Source organism: Cololabis saira, chromosome 1, assembly GCF_033807715.1.
Source record: "Cololabis saira isolate AMF1-May2022 chromosome 1, fColSai1.1, whole genome shotgun sequence".
NCBI lineage: Eukaryota > Metazoa > Chordata > Actinopteri > Beloniformes > Belonidae > Cololabis > Cololabis saira.
The window spans coordinates 51,096,589-51,109,445 of NC_084587.1; the positions used below are offsets into that span (position 1 = coordinate 51,096,589).

The 12,857-nt window shown below is 38.6% G+C and overlaps 1 protein-coding gene across 4 annotated transcripts in view; it reads left to right on the top strand.

Annotated features, from left to right (window-relative positions):
• The window catches only part of LOC133447225 (teneurin-3-like), a 331,811-nt gene that overhangs the window by 183,901 nt on the left and 135,053 nt on the right, over positions 1-12,857 (top strand). The gene's annotated exons all lie outside the window — the stretch shown is intronic.

Below are 12,857 nucleotides of genomic sequence, written 5' to 3' on the forward strand. Positions count from 1 at the left end.
TCCTGAATCTTGGTTTTCTAAAGATCTCTGTTCCTTTTAAGTTATACTTGCTTTCTCCTTTTTCAAATATTTTCTGAATGTTGATTGGAAAAGTTTTGTTATGAGCTTTAAACATAATTTGCAGAATACTATAGTCCACTAATTCATGAAATTTCAACAATTTTAACTGAAGGAATAATGGATTTGTTGGATCTCTATATCGTTTTCTATGGATTATTCTTATTTATTTATTCTTATTCTTATTTTAAACTTAAAAATAAAATGTTATATAGGCCGTTGATTCTATAGTTGTACGGAATTATTAGGGCCACACAGGAGCAAAAATATTTGAGAGGGGAAGATTTTTTTTTATTGTGCACTTGCAAAAAAGTAGAAATTTCGAGAATAATCGCCTTTTTTCTCAACATTTCGACTTTTGTGCATAATGAAAAAAAAATCTTCCTCGTCTAAAAAAACTACGACCCAACGCAGACCGAGAGGGCTGTGATTGGTTTGCTTGGTAGCAACGCATTTCTGGTTCCGGTTCTCTCTCGGCCGCCGTTCACTGTGACCGGAAAAGCCGGAAGCTAAACAAAGAATCAACTACAGACGATGATAACAATAAAATTGTTGTAATTCAGCCACATTGGAGGGTTTTGGAGCATGAATCACCTGTTCTTTTCTCCTGAAAGGAACGCAACCCCCTAGCGCTCTGGGGGGGTGCTGCACCGCAGAGAAATGGAGTGACGGAGAAGTCTGAAGGGTTCACGACGGCGTCACGGCAACGGCGTAGGCTCTGCGTTGGTTTAACGCAGAACCTTAAATCAGGCTTAATACTCTTCCGTAATAGTTGTGTCCTTTAGTGTGTGGTTATATAAGATTTTACACACACACACATATGTATAGAACCTAAAATGCGTGTGTCTATATTGTACAAACCGGATTCGGTTGAATTTGGGAAATTGTGTAAAATGTAAATAAAAACAAAATACAATGATTTGACAATCCTTTTTTGACAATCCTTTTCAACCCTGTTCCAAATAGGTGTTTGATGAGCTTTTCTCAGCTTTCTCACTATTTTTTGCCACCTTTCCCAACTTCTACTGGACGTGTTGCAGCCATGAAATTCTAAGTTAATTATTATTTGGCAAAAAACTATTACGTTTATCAGTTTGAACATTGAATATATTGTCTTTGTACTGTATTCAATTGAATATAGGTTGAGAAGGATTTTCAAATCGTTGTATTTAGTTTTTATTTACATTTTACGCAATTTCCCAACTTCAACCGAATCCAGTTTGTATATATATACATATATATATATATATATATATATATATATATATATATATGTATATATATATATATATATATATATATATATATATATATATATATATATATATATATATATATATATATATATATATATATGTATATATATATATATATACATATATATATATACATATATATATATATATATATATATATATATATATATATATATATATATATACATATACATATATATATATATATATATATATATATATATATATATATGTATATACATGCATATATACATACCCAGGTAATGTAGAGGAAGGCAGAGGTTGCTTTCATTTGTCAAGCAGTGTTGTACTGTAGGATTACTTCCTGTATCCTCCTGTCAATAGCTGTCTTCCCTTTCACCTTTTCACACACATGCACGCATGCACGCACGCACCCATGCACGCACACACACACACACACACACACACACACACACACACACACACACACACACACACACACACACACACACACACACACACACAGTGTTTTTTGATTAGACACGATTTTCAGTGGGCAAAAGTGTTCGTGGTGTGTTTACCAGAAACTCATGCTGCTCTGTGCTCTGGACCAGTTAAGGTTCAAAGGTTTTATATAAAAGCACAAAAATGACTATTTGGGATCATTAAAATTACTCACAGGAACCTTTTGTGAAATAAATCACCCAAATTAAGTACTTAGTTTGATGCAGAAGTCAAAATCACAACATAACTTGATTGAAGATTTACCAGTGCAATTACTTGCTTTCTATTTTCCCAGAACAACTATCATAGCCAACTAAATAACTGCAATACACACACATTCTTTTCATTTCATTTGTGAATGTGCAAGTTTAGACATCTGCCATTTTCTATTATATTGCAGCCATTAAAGCTTATTTGACTTGAACTTGGCCTGCGGAGGATCTGGTCTGGTTTCCATTAGGCCTGTTCCCCGCGTCTCCATGTGGCACGTGTTAGTTCTCCGAGCTGGGGATGAAACCTGACTCTGGCTGGTCGAAACCAGCGGAGCCACCGGAGCAACCAGAGCTACCGGAGCCATCGGAGCAACCGGAGCTACCGGAGCAACCGGAGCCGGATCTGGTTCTGGTTCCACCGCTTATCTGAGACACGCTTCTCCAGTAGTTTAGTTTATTCTTTTGCACAGTTTTAAAAATATACAGGAAATATCAAATATAAATACTATAGGTGCAGGAAGAGGCACAAAACCCAATGTGCTTATTTGAGCCTCCACCGAAATTATTAAAATTTCATGTGTTATAAAGAACATAAGATTAACATACAAAGACAAAAAGTATAACTACACAAAAGTGATGGCAAACTAATAATGCAATATATAAAGAATAAAGACAAAAAAATAGTGTGAGAGTGTGCATGGGATATTGTTTTTACAACTTATATTACTTATATTGACTCCTGAGCAAATAAGACGGTACACGTCACTATGAGTGAAACACAAAAAAACAAACAAAAAGAACATGGATACATGTAAAACATTACATTGGGAAAACAGTTACAAAACAGCAGTGAAGTTCCTTCAAACGTCTTTTGTAATATTTCAGAGAGGAAAAGCTCTTTACCAGGTGGGAAAAATCATTCCACAATTTAGTCCCTAAATCTCACCGAACACTGACGTCTGCAAGTGAGAAATTTAGGAGGATGAACATCTGAGGATTGTCCAGTTGAATAAGAATGAACCTGTGAATTTAATTTAAAGTAAGTCTTGAACTGTCCAGGAATATTCCCTTCACTTGAATTTAGCTTATAAATAAAAACGCATAGGCTATCTGAAAAATATTGCTATCATAAATAGTAAGAATGTGGAGTTTGTGAAATAAAGGAGTAGATGAAGCGTGTGACTCTGATCGAGTTGCTAATCCTAACAAAACGTTTCTGTAGGACCAGAATTTTGTGAAGAGTAGTAGTAGCAGCTGTCCAGGTCGTACCGGCCGTCCACGGCCCCGGACAAGCCCTCGTAAAAGTAAGCAGTTTGACAGGACGACCACTTTGAAGATTGGAAGAAAGGAAGTACAACAACCACAATTAAAGCCAGCCTGCAGCAGGAGAGGGGGCATGAAAGGGAGGAAATGGAGAGCTGGAAAGGTAGCGAGGGAAAGAGAGACAGCTGCAGGGAGTGCTGGAAGTACAGAGAGAGACCTCTGCCCGTATTTACTCTGCCATCCAAACAGCATCGGAACCAGCTCTGAAGTCGTGTCTGGAAGCGGCTAAAAGGTTGCTGCGCGTACACTATGTGCATTGGCTGTGTTGATTTGTGTGTGGTCCTTTTCTTTCCCAAAGTAGTCCCAGCTGACGTCACCGGCCGATGTTCAGCCAAACATCTAAAATATCACTCTCACCACTTCCTGCTGCTGCGCGTACAAACGCTTTCCTCCTCTCTATTTGTCCATTTTAGTCTGTATCCTTTCCTGAAAAATGTAGCTCCTTTTCCTCACTAACTCTTTGTAAAGCCAAGTGAAGTCCATTTCATTTTCATTTTATTCTTTATTTCATTCAAAAAATAAAACAAACAATTCAATACAAATACAAACATAAATGTTCATAAATTGTGAATGAAAAGGGAGCAGAAAGAAGAAGAATCTTATCTAATCTGCCCCTTTTTCCAAGAAATAAAGTCACAAATAACAAATTAAAAATAAAAAAAAAAAAAACTAAGTAAATAAAAAAACTAAAATAAAATAAAATTAAAATTACCGCCGTCTATGGGTATGTCAATCAAACTTAACTAACATCTAGGTTAGTATTTAGTCTACTAATTCATGAAATTTCAACAGTTTAAACTGAAGGAATAATGGATTTGTTGGATCTCTATATCGTTTTCTACTGATTATTCTTATGGCTCTTTTTTTGCAAAATGAAAATTGACTGAATATATGTTGGAAGTAAAAAAGACACACTTGCTGTATATTTCCTAGCACATTAAGATTAAAACACTTCCTATGTACACAGGGGAAAAGGATGGGGAAAACTAAGAAGAGGATGGAAAAAAATGTTTATTGCCTGTATACAGGGTTTAAGCAATGAATGTATTTTAACCTTTAGAATTTTTGGAAGATCATCATTTTTCATTCCTGAATTTCCTTCATACCTGCCAGTGATACAGGTTTCAAAGAAAAAAAAAGGTCCCAATTATGAAAACTGTTGTTAAAATAATTTAAAGTCTGCATTTGTGGTTGCCAGAAGACATTACCAATCTAATTAGTGCTGGAACATTAGGTTTTAGGAAAGCGTTTAGTTTGACCCTGTGAGTGCTGGGATTCCCGGCATGCTGGAGTTTGGCCGGAGCTGCAGGAGCTGCCGGAGCTGCTGGAGCTGCAGGAGCTGCCGGAGCTGCAGGAGCTGCAGGAGCTGCCGGAGCTGCAGGAGCTGCAGGAGCTGCAGGAGCGGCCGGAGCTGCCGGAGCTGCAGGAGCGGCCGGAGCTGCCGGAGCTGCAGGAGCTGCAGGAGCTGCCGGAGCTGCCGGAGCTGCCGGAGCTGCAGGAGCTGCAGGAGCTGCCGGAGCTGCCGGAGCTGCCGGAGCGGCCGGAGCTGCAGGAGCTGCAGGAGCTGCCGGAGCTGCCGGAGCTGCCGGAGCTGCCGGAGCTGCCGGAGCTGCCGGAGCTGCAGGAGCTGCAGGAGCGGCCGGAGCTGCCGGAGCTGCAGGAGCTGCAGGAGCTGCAGGAGCTGTAGGAGCTGCCGGAGCTGCCGGAGCTGCAGGAGCTGCAGGAGCTGCAGGAGCTGTAGGAGCTGCCGGAGCTGCCGGAGCTGCAGGAGCTGCAGGAGCGGCCGGAGCTGCCGGAGCTGCAGGAGCTGCAGGAGCTGCAGGAGCGGCCGGAGCTGCCGGAGCTGCAGGAGCTGCAGGAGCTGCAGGAGCTGCCGGAGCTGCCGGAGCTGCAGGAGCTGCAGGAGCTGCCGGAGCTGCCGGAGCTGCCGGAGCGGCCGGAGCTGCAGGAGCTGCAGGAGCTGCCGGAGCTGCCGGAGCTGCCGGAGCTGCCGGAGCTGCAGGAGCTGCCGGAGCTGCAGGAGCTGCTGGAGCTGCCGGAGCTGTGGGGCTGCCGGACCTGCCGGAGCTGCCGGAGCTGCCGGAGCTGCCGGAGCTGCCGGAGCGGCCGGAGCTGCCGGAGCTGCATGAGCGGCCGGAGCTGCCGGAGCTGCAGAGACGGATCCTGCTTGTTGCCAGCTCGGAGTGGGGGAGTGTCAGCATCTCGCCATGACATATAGGCTGTTTGGATAACTCACAGTTGCAACATCTATCTTCTACGCTCCTGGCAGCAACGGTGTGCGCTGGCCGGGTGGGTTTGTTTGTTTGGAGAAAAGCAACAGTTCTCCCTGTGAGGTCAGCGGGCTGCCAGCAGTATCAAAGTATCACAACCACCGAGTCAGGTGTGTCCTGCTTGTGCTTTTTCTGCTCACCAATACATCCAAAGCCAAAGATACAAAGTGTATCCAAGTTCGCAATTTGAAAAGTATCTGCAGGAGAAGGAGGAGACCTGAGCTCAGTGTAGGGTCGTCCTGGGGTTGGTAGAGGGAGCAACCAGAGACATATATACGTAGATGCCCCATCGAGTGTTCTTGGCCGCTGCTGCGATACGTCAACGTACATCATATTGGATGTTCAAGACTGCGCTGTAAACTATTTCAAGTAAATGGACTTATTTTCATAAAGCGCCTTTCTACAAAGAAATGTACGTTTTACGTCTCATTTATTCATTGACACACGCACTAATATACTTGGGAAACAGTTAGGCACCAAATATAATATATTTAATTTTCTCAGATGGCAAAAATAAGAACTTTATTGATCCCACATAGGAGTAATTCATGTTATATCAGCTATAGAGAACAAGGTAGTGCCGAAAAACAATATATATCCCCCTCACAAATATAAGAAAAATAGAGAAACATGTTTTCTCATCAACAAAACAAATTTAACATTTTTCAAAAAACAAAATAACATATTTGAACCATTTTTCAGACAATAAAATAACAAAATAACTGAAAAAATCTGAAAAATTGTTCAAACATGTTATTTTGTTACTTGAAAAACTTTAAAAAAAATATGTTTATGTGAAATATGTTTTGTTGATGAGAAAATACGTTTCTGTATTTTTCTTTGGGGGGGGGGGGTATATTGTTTGTGGGCACTACCTTGTTCTCTATAGCTGATATAACATGAATTACTCCTATGTGGGATCAATAAAGTTCTTATTTTTGTTACCTGAGAAAATTAAATATATTATATTTGGTGCCTAACTGTTTCCCAAGTATATTAGTGCGTGTGTGAATGAATAAATGAGACGTAAAACGTACATTTCTTTGCAGAAAGAAGCTTTATGAAAATAAGTCAATTTACTTATATTAGTTTGCAGCGCAGTCTTGAACATCCAATATGATGTACGTTGACGTATCAGCAGCTCCATGGAAGGAGGAGGAGACATGTCTATGGGAGAAACGACCAGAACTGATTTAGGTAGGAGCACTGGGTGATAAAATGGGGAAAAAATCAGGATAAAAAAGTTTGTAAAGATCTCTGCTAGCCGTTTTCTGGCGTTTGGGTTGCCTTTTAGCCGGCGGCCTGAATGCACCTGATTTGCATACTGTATGTGCACGGGTCTCCCCTGCGCTGCTCCTCGTCTCCACACCAAGCACAGCACTTACCAGACCCTGGAAGAAACGACTATTATGTGTGAAAATGCCACTTGGCTTGATGAATGAGCTGCACCAATTTCTTGGTTGGTTACACAACTTAGTGGCTCGATCTCAGAATGTACATAATTACATACCGTATACGCTGGTCCAACGTCACGCTACGGCTGTTGTGGAGCCACGTTTCATAACTCTATCATTGTAACACATTAAACTTTGTCACACCAGGTCCACGAGGTGAAAACTGCTATAAGTGCCTTAACGATTTTTTGACACAGCATAAAATACATGAGAACGGAAGATTAAAGTTGAATACATTTCACTATGTGGCACTGTGACTGGCAGTAGTTCCTGCTCCTGTGTATCAATCAAATAACTTTATTTATCCGTTAGGAACTTGGTTTGTGTAAAAGCATCAGCATCAGTGCTTGTACTGTACATTATGTGACAGGACAATACAAAAACAAACCACACAATCAATGTAAAGCAATATCCATGGGGGAATCACAAGTACTGCTTAGACTTAGGCCCCGTTTACACGTAGCAAAAACAGTGGTGTTTTCATGCGTTTTGGCCGTTCGTTTACATGAAAACGAAGCTCAAAGTCTCCAAAAACCATCATGTCTGAAAACTCCGGCCAGAGTGGAGATTTTCAAAACCTCCGTCTTCACGTTTGCTTGTAAACAGAAGGAAACGGACATTTAGGCTTCAGAACGTCACATTATGAGACAGAAACGTCGCCAGCGTCATGAGTGAGATCTGTGTTTACAATTAGTTTGGCCACCGTCAATATTTTCTTGTATTTTACCTGTTTTATATTCTAACTTCACACTTAAAAGTAACTCCACTTCTCTGTCACTCCAAACCAAAGACTGTCGTTCATCTTGGAAGTAACTGGCAGTTAAGGCTGATTTATGGTTCCGCGTTACACCAACGCCGAGCCTACGGCGTAGGGTACGCGCGACGCGCATAATAAATACATTAAATGCAATGATTTTAAAAATATGTTTAAAAGCAGGTACAAAAATTAAATAGGTAAATCAGCTATTTCTGAGTGTGATGGATGAGGGACAAAGCTTGACATTTTTCTGTTGGTCCTGAATGTTAGTATCTGTATCTGTGACCTGAGGGAGGAGTTAATATATATATATATATATTTATATTTGTTGTCCCTTTCGTTTAGTCCTTCTGTTATAAATGCTGATCAGTGATTCCTGCTTCTGTCCAATTACTTTACTGCTCAATGTAATCATTTTGTTTTGGATTGCGGTGAATGTTAGATAAAGATCCGAACCAACACTGCAAAAACTCAAATTCTTAACAAGAATATTTGTCTTATTTCTAGTTAAAATATCTCATTTTAGTAAAAAAAAATCTCATTACACTTAAAACAAGACTCATCACTGGAAAAAACAACAATTTTCACCTGTTTCAAGTAGATTTTCACTTCAAATAAGTAGAAAAATCTGCCAGTGGAACAAGATTTTTTTGCCTGTAATGAGAAGATAAATCTTGTTCCACTGGCAGATTTTTCTACTTATTTAAAGTGAAAATTTACTTGAAACAGGTGAAAATTGTCAAATGACAAGTTATTTTTCTGGTAATGACTAGTTTTAAGTGTAATGAGAAAAATGAGACATTTTAACTAGAAATAAGACAAATATTCTTGGTAAGATTTTGAGTTTTTGCATTGAAGCTGTTATGTTGAAAGTTAAAACTGATTCAATGAAACACTTGTAAAATGCTGTCAGGGCTGATTGGTGGACTTGAAGTTTACGGAGTTTTCTAAGAAAAAAGAGGCGTTGCTGGCACTTTGAGGAAATGGATTGAGTGTTGGTTGGAAGGTTGAGCTTGTGGTCAATTACTGTCCCCAAATATCAGTGTGAGTCCACCCTGACCTGATGATACATAGAAACTTAGCACAACAAGTAACCACATGTGTGTTTGTTAGATTATTTATTTGTTGTAACGATGCGTTTTTGCAACAAATTTGATACCGTTAGGAAATCCTGTTTATTTCCCTTTTAAATGGCAAAGATGCATCTGTGGGATGAGCAGCATCCGGGTTCCAGCTAAAACCAAAAACCTTTGTAATTCAACATTGCCCACTTGTTTAGTTGAGATGTAACAGCACAATCTGTATCTGCCTAGAACTGATTAAGAGGAGTCATTCAAATATAGCATCTGAAAAAAGAAAGAATCACACATTTAATTTCAAAATGGTTGATACCCTGTTATTTGAGGTTAATGGAAATGCTTGAAAATACTTTTTGTGCTTGTATTTTGTATTGTTATTTTTAGCCTTCTGTATAGTCCAGGGTTCGGCAACCCAAAATGTTGAAAGAGCCATATTGGACCAAAAACACAAAAAACAAATATGTCTGGAGCCGCAAAAAAGTCTTGTATCAGCCTTAGAATGAAGACAACACATGCTGCATCTTTCTATATTAGTTAGAACTGGGGAAGATTTTTTTTTTTTCGTTATGCACTTCGAGAAAAAAGTTGCAATGTCGAGATTAACGTTAAAGTACAATCTTGAGAAAAAAGTCAAAATCTTGAGAAAAAAGTCGAAATCTTGAGAAAAAAGTCGAAATCTTGAGAAAAAAGTCGAAATGTCAAGATTAATGTTAAAGTACAAACTTGAGAAAAAAGTCGAAATCTTGAGAAAAAAGTCGAAATGTCGAGAAAAAAGTGGAAATCTTGAGAAAAAAGTCGCAATGTCGAGAAAAAAATCGAAATGTCGAGAAAAAAGTTGAAATGTCGAGATTAAAAAGGAAAGGAAAAAGGAAGGAAAAAAGAGAAAAAAAAGTAAAAAAGAAGAAGAAAAGAAAAAAGAAAAAAAGGAAAAAAAGAGAAAAAAAGAAAAAAAAGAAGAAAAAATGAAAAAAAAGAAGAAAAAAAGGTGCTAAAGAGCCACAGGCGGCTTCGGAGCCGCGGGTTGCCGACTCCTGGTATAGTCTGAGCTCCTGCAGGGTGTTGGATGATTTTGCTACGTTCATGCATAGCAGCAATATAAGATGCACATTTTCACCTCTTTTTGGGAACATGCAAACTCTCATGAATTTTTGAATACGATTAAAACCTCAAAAAGGCAGTTTGTCCAGGGAAATAATCCTACACAGCCTTCAGTGCTTCAGCCCTCAATGCAAAGGAACGTGAGCTGATGGAGCTAATTTTGTTGTGTAATGAATTTTTAATAAGGAATGACTTCTTGTAACAACAGTTTTTGTGGTTGTTTTTCTAAAGGAGTATTCATGTGCTGCTGTTGCTTCTTGTGAGCTGTAATGAAGTGTCAGAGACACTTCTTTGTCCTTGTCCTCGGCCCCTGAGCTTCCTAGTCCCCGTCTCTCCTTACGCTCAGGAACAGAAACGGTTGTGCACTTATTGAACGTTCTGGGGGAAGACTGGTGAAGAGTTCCAGATAGAGGTGGACACTTTTCATATCTGTATGAGATGAATAAATATGTAGCTCAAAATCAGAAAAAACAAAAGACATTAGTTAATTTCAAAGAATCCAGGATCCAATCCTATCACTCACAAAAGACAATGTAAAGTTACCCCTCTTAGACAGTATTTGATTTAGATTAGATTTTTAGATTTCTAATCTATATTTTCAAATATCCTGTGCTAGGAATTGGTGTTTTAAATTATTCCAGTGAATATAGTATATGTTGTAGCAACGTCCAGAATGTACACATCCATGACTACGTTTACATGCAGTCAGAATTGGGGTTAAGGTCAATAATCCGGTTACTGAAACATTGGGAATAATCTGTTTCCATGCCTGAGCAAACAGGGTTATCCCTGTACCGTATACATGACTGTCTCAGAAAATTAGAATAGTGTGATAAAGTTCTTTATTTTCTGTAATGCAATTAAAAAAACAAAAATGTTTTACATTCTGGATTCATTACAAATCAACTGAAATATTGCAAGCCTTTTATTATTTTAATATTGCTGATCATGGCTTACAGTTAAAGAAAACTCAAGTATCCTATCTCAAAAAATTAGAATATTCTGGGAATCTTAATCTTAAACTGTAAGCCATAATCAGCAATATTAAAATAATAAAAGGCTTGCAATATTTCAGTTGATTTGTAATGAATCCAGAATGTATGACATTTATGTTTTTTTTAATTGCATTACAGAAAATAAAGAACTTTTTCATAATATTCTAATTTTCTGAGAAAGTCCTGTATAGCTATTAGTTTCATTTTCTGCTAGTAGGTTTTCAGAAACTTTATTATTTATCAGGATGCACTTATCATAAGAATATTATGATATGTGACCTTTGATAACACCAGTTAGAAAGCACACTTTTTCCACACACTAATTGAACAGTATGCCGTCAGTAACTGGGCCGTAACACCAGTGCAAATAGTTTCAAGCCTGGAACCGGTGTTTTCCTTTAGTCCAATGTGCAAACATGGTGTGATACCTTGCCTTTCTTCCAGAAAAACAGTTTGTCTTTTCCCCACTGAGAGTGAATAGAAGCCAACGAAGAAAAAAAAACACACTGCCCAGCCTTTAGACGCCTTAATAGTCGCCAAGGCAATCAGTTTGCAGCGGAAAAGCCAACATAAAAAGGGCCGTTTTTTTGCCAGCAGCAGGATGACGCCAGGGTTTATTGACATCGTCTCTGCTGAGAGCAATGGGGAAGGTAAAGAGAGCAACACAAATTACACTTAGAGCTTTTTACTTTGGGAGCAAGTAGACTATTCTCCTCAACACCAGAACCAATCAATGAGCCACTAAATGAAAGAGAGGAAGGGGGGAGAATGTGTGGGGAAGAGGAGAAAATCATTTCTAAGAGCCGGCTGACAATGGCCACGGTTACATGATGTTTTTTAATTCGGAATTAATTATTCCCAATTAAATCATTCCAGAATTAAAATATTTTCCTCCGAGTTTACATGGAAATAGTAATTCTGAATTGAGGTTTACATGGAAAACACGTTTGATGGTCTTTCTCCAATTCCTCTCCAGGTCTGGGGGTTGGGAAGGTTCTGATTGGATAGGGGGGGGACCGGAAGTTAAACTACCGGAAGAAAAACTAACTTAGCCACTACAACTTTGAAAAGCTCACAATTTTGATGTTTCCATCTGTTCTTTTAATTATTTCTATTTATTAAATAAATGGTCTCTGCTCTTGAGCAGCGTTTACTGCGTGCTGGTGCTGCATCTTGAAACTTTGTTTGGAAAACAAGCCCAGTGGAATATAAGGTCATGGAGACAGATGGGTGAGGGAACGAGCAGAAAGAAAGACCGGAATTAATTTAAAGAGGAATGAGTGTAAACATGATCAGAATTATTCTATTAGGATTTAAAATCAGAATAAACCAGCCACTTACTTCGGAATTAAGTTTAATTCAGAATGGCCATTTTCATTCGGAATTAGATGTTTACATGGTCATTTTTACTCATTTTAAATGGGATTTAATTTTAATTCTGAATTAAAGAGGAATTAAACCTCCCTTGTAAACACACTGAATGTTACTTTGAAATGATTTGAAGAAGTTGCCTGTTTGAGTGGATGCGTGTGGATAATTCAGATTATGAGCTCTTTAGGCATATGAAATAATCTATTATCTACATTAATATATGCCTAATCTTGTTCTTATTAGACATAGTCGTATAGAGATAAAAATGAATTGACATAAGATGAATTACACCCTTATTGTAGAAATTTGTAGACATTAACTCTGGAATATTCTCACTCTAATTTAAAGAGGAATGAGTGTATACATGATCACAGAATTATTCTATTCAGATTTAAAATCAGAATAAACCAGCCACTTCAGAATTAAGTTTAATTCAGAATGGCCATTTTCATTCGGAATTAGGCGTTTACATGGTAATTTTTACTAATTTTAAATCAGATTTAATTTTAATTCTGAATGA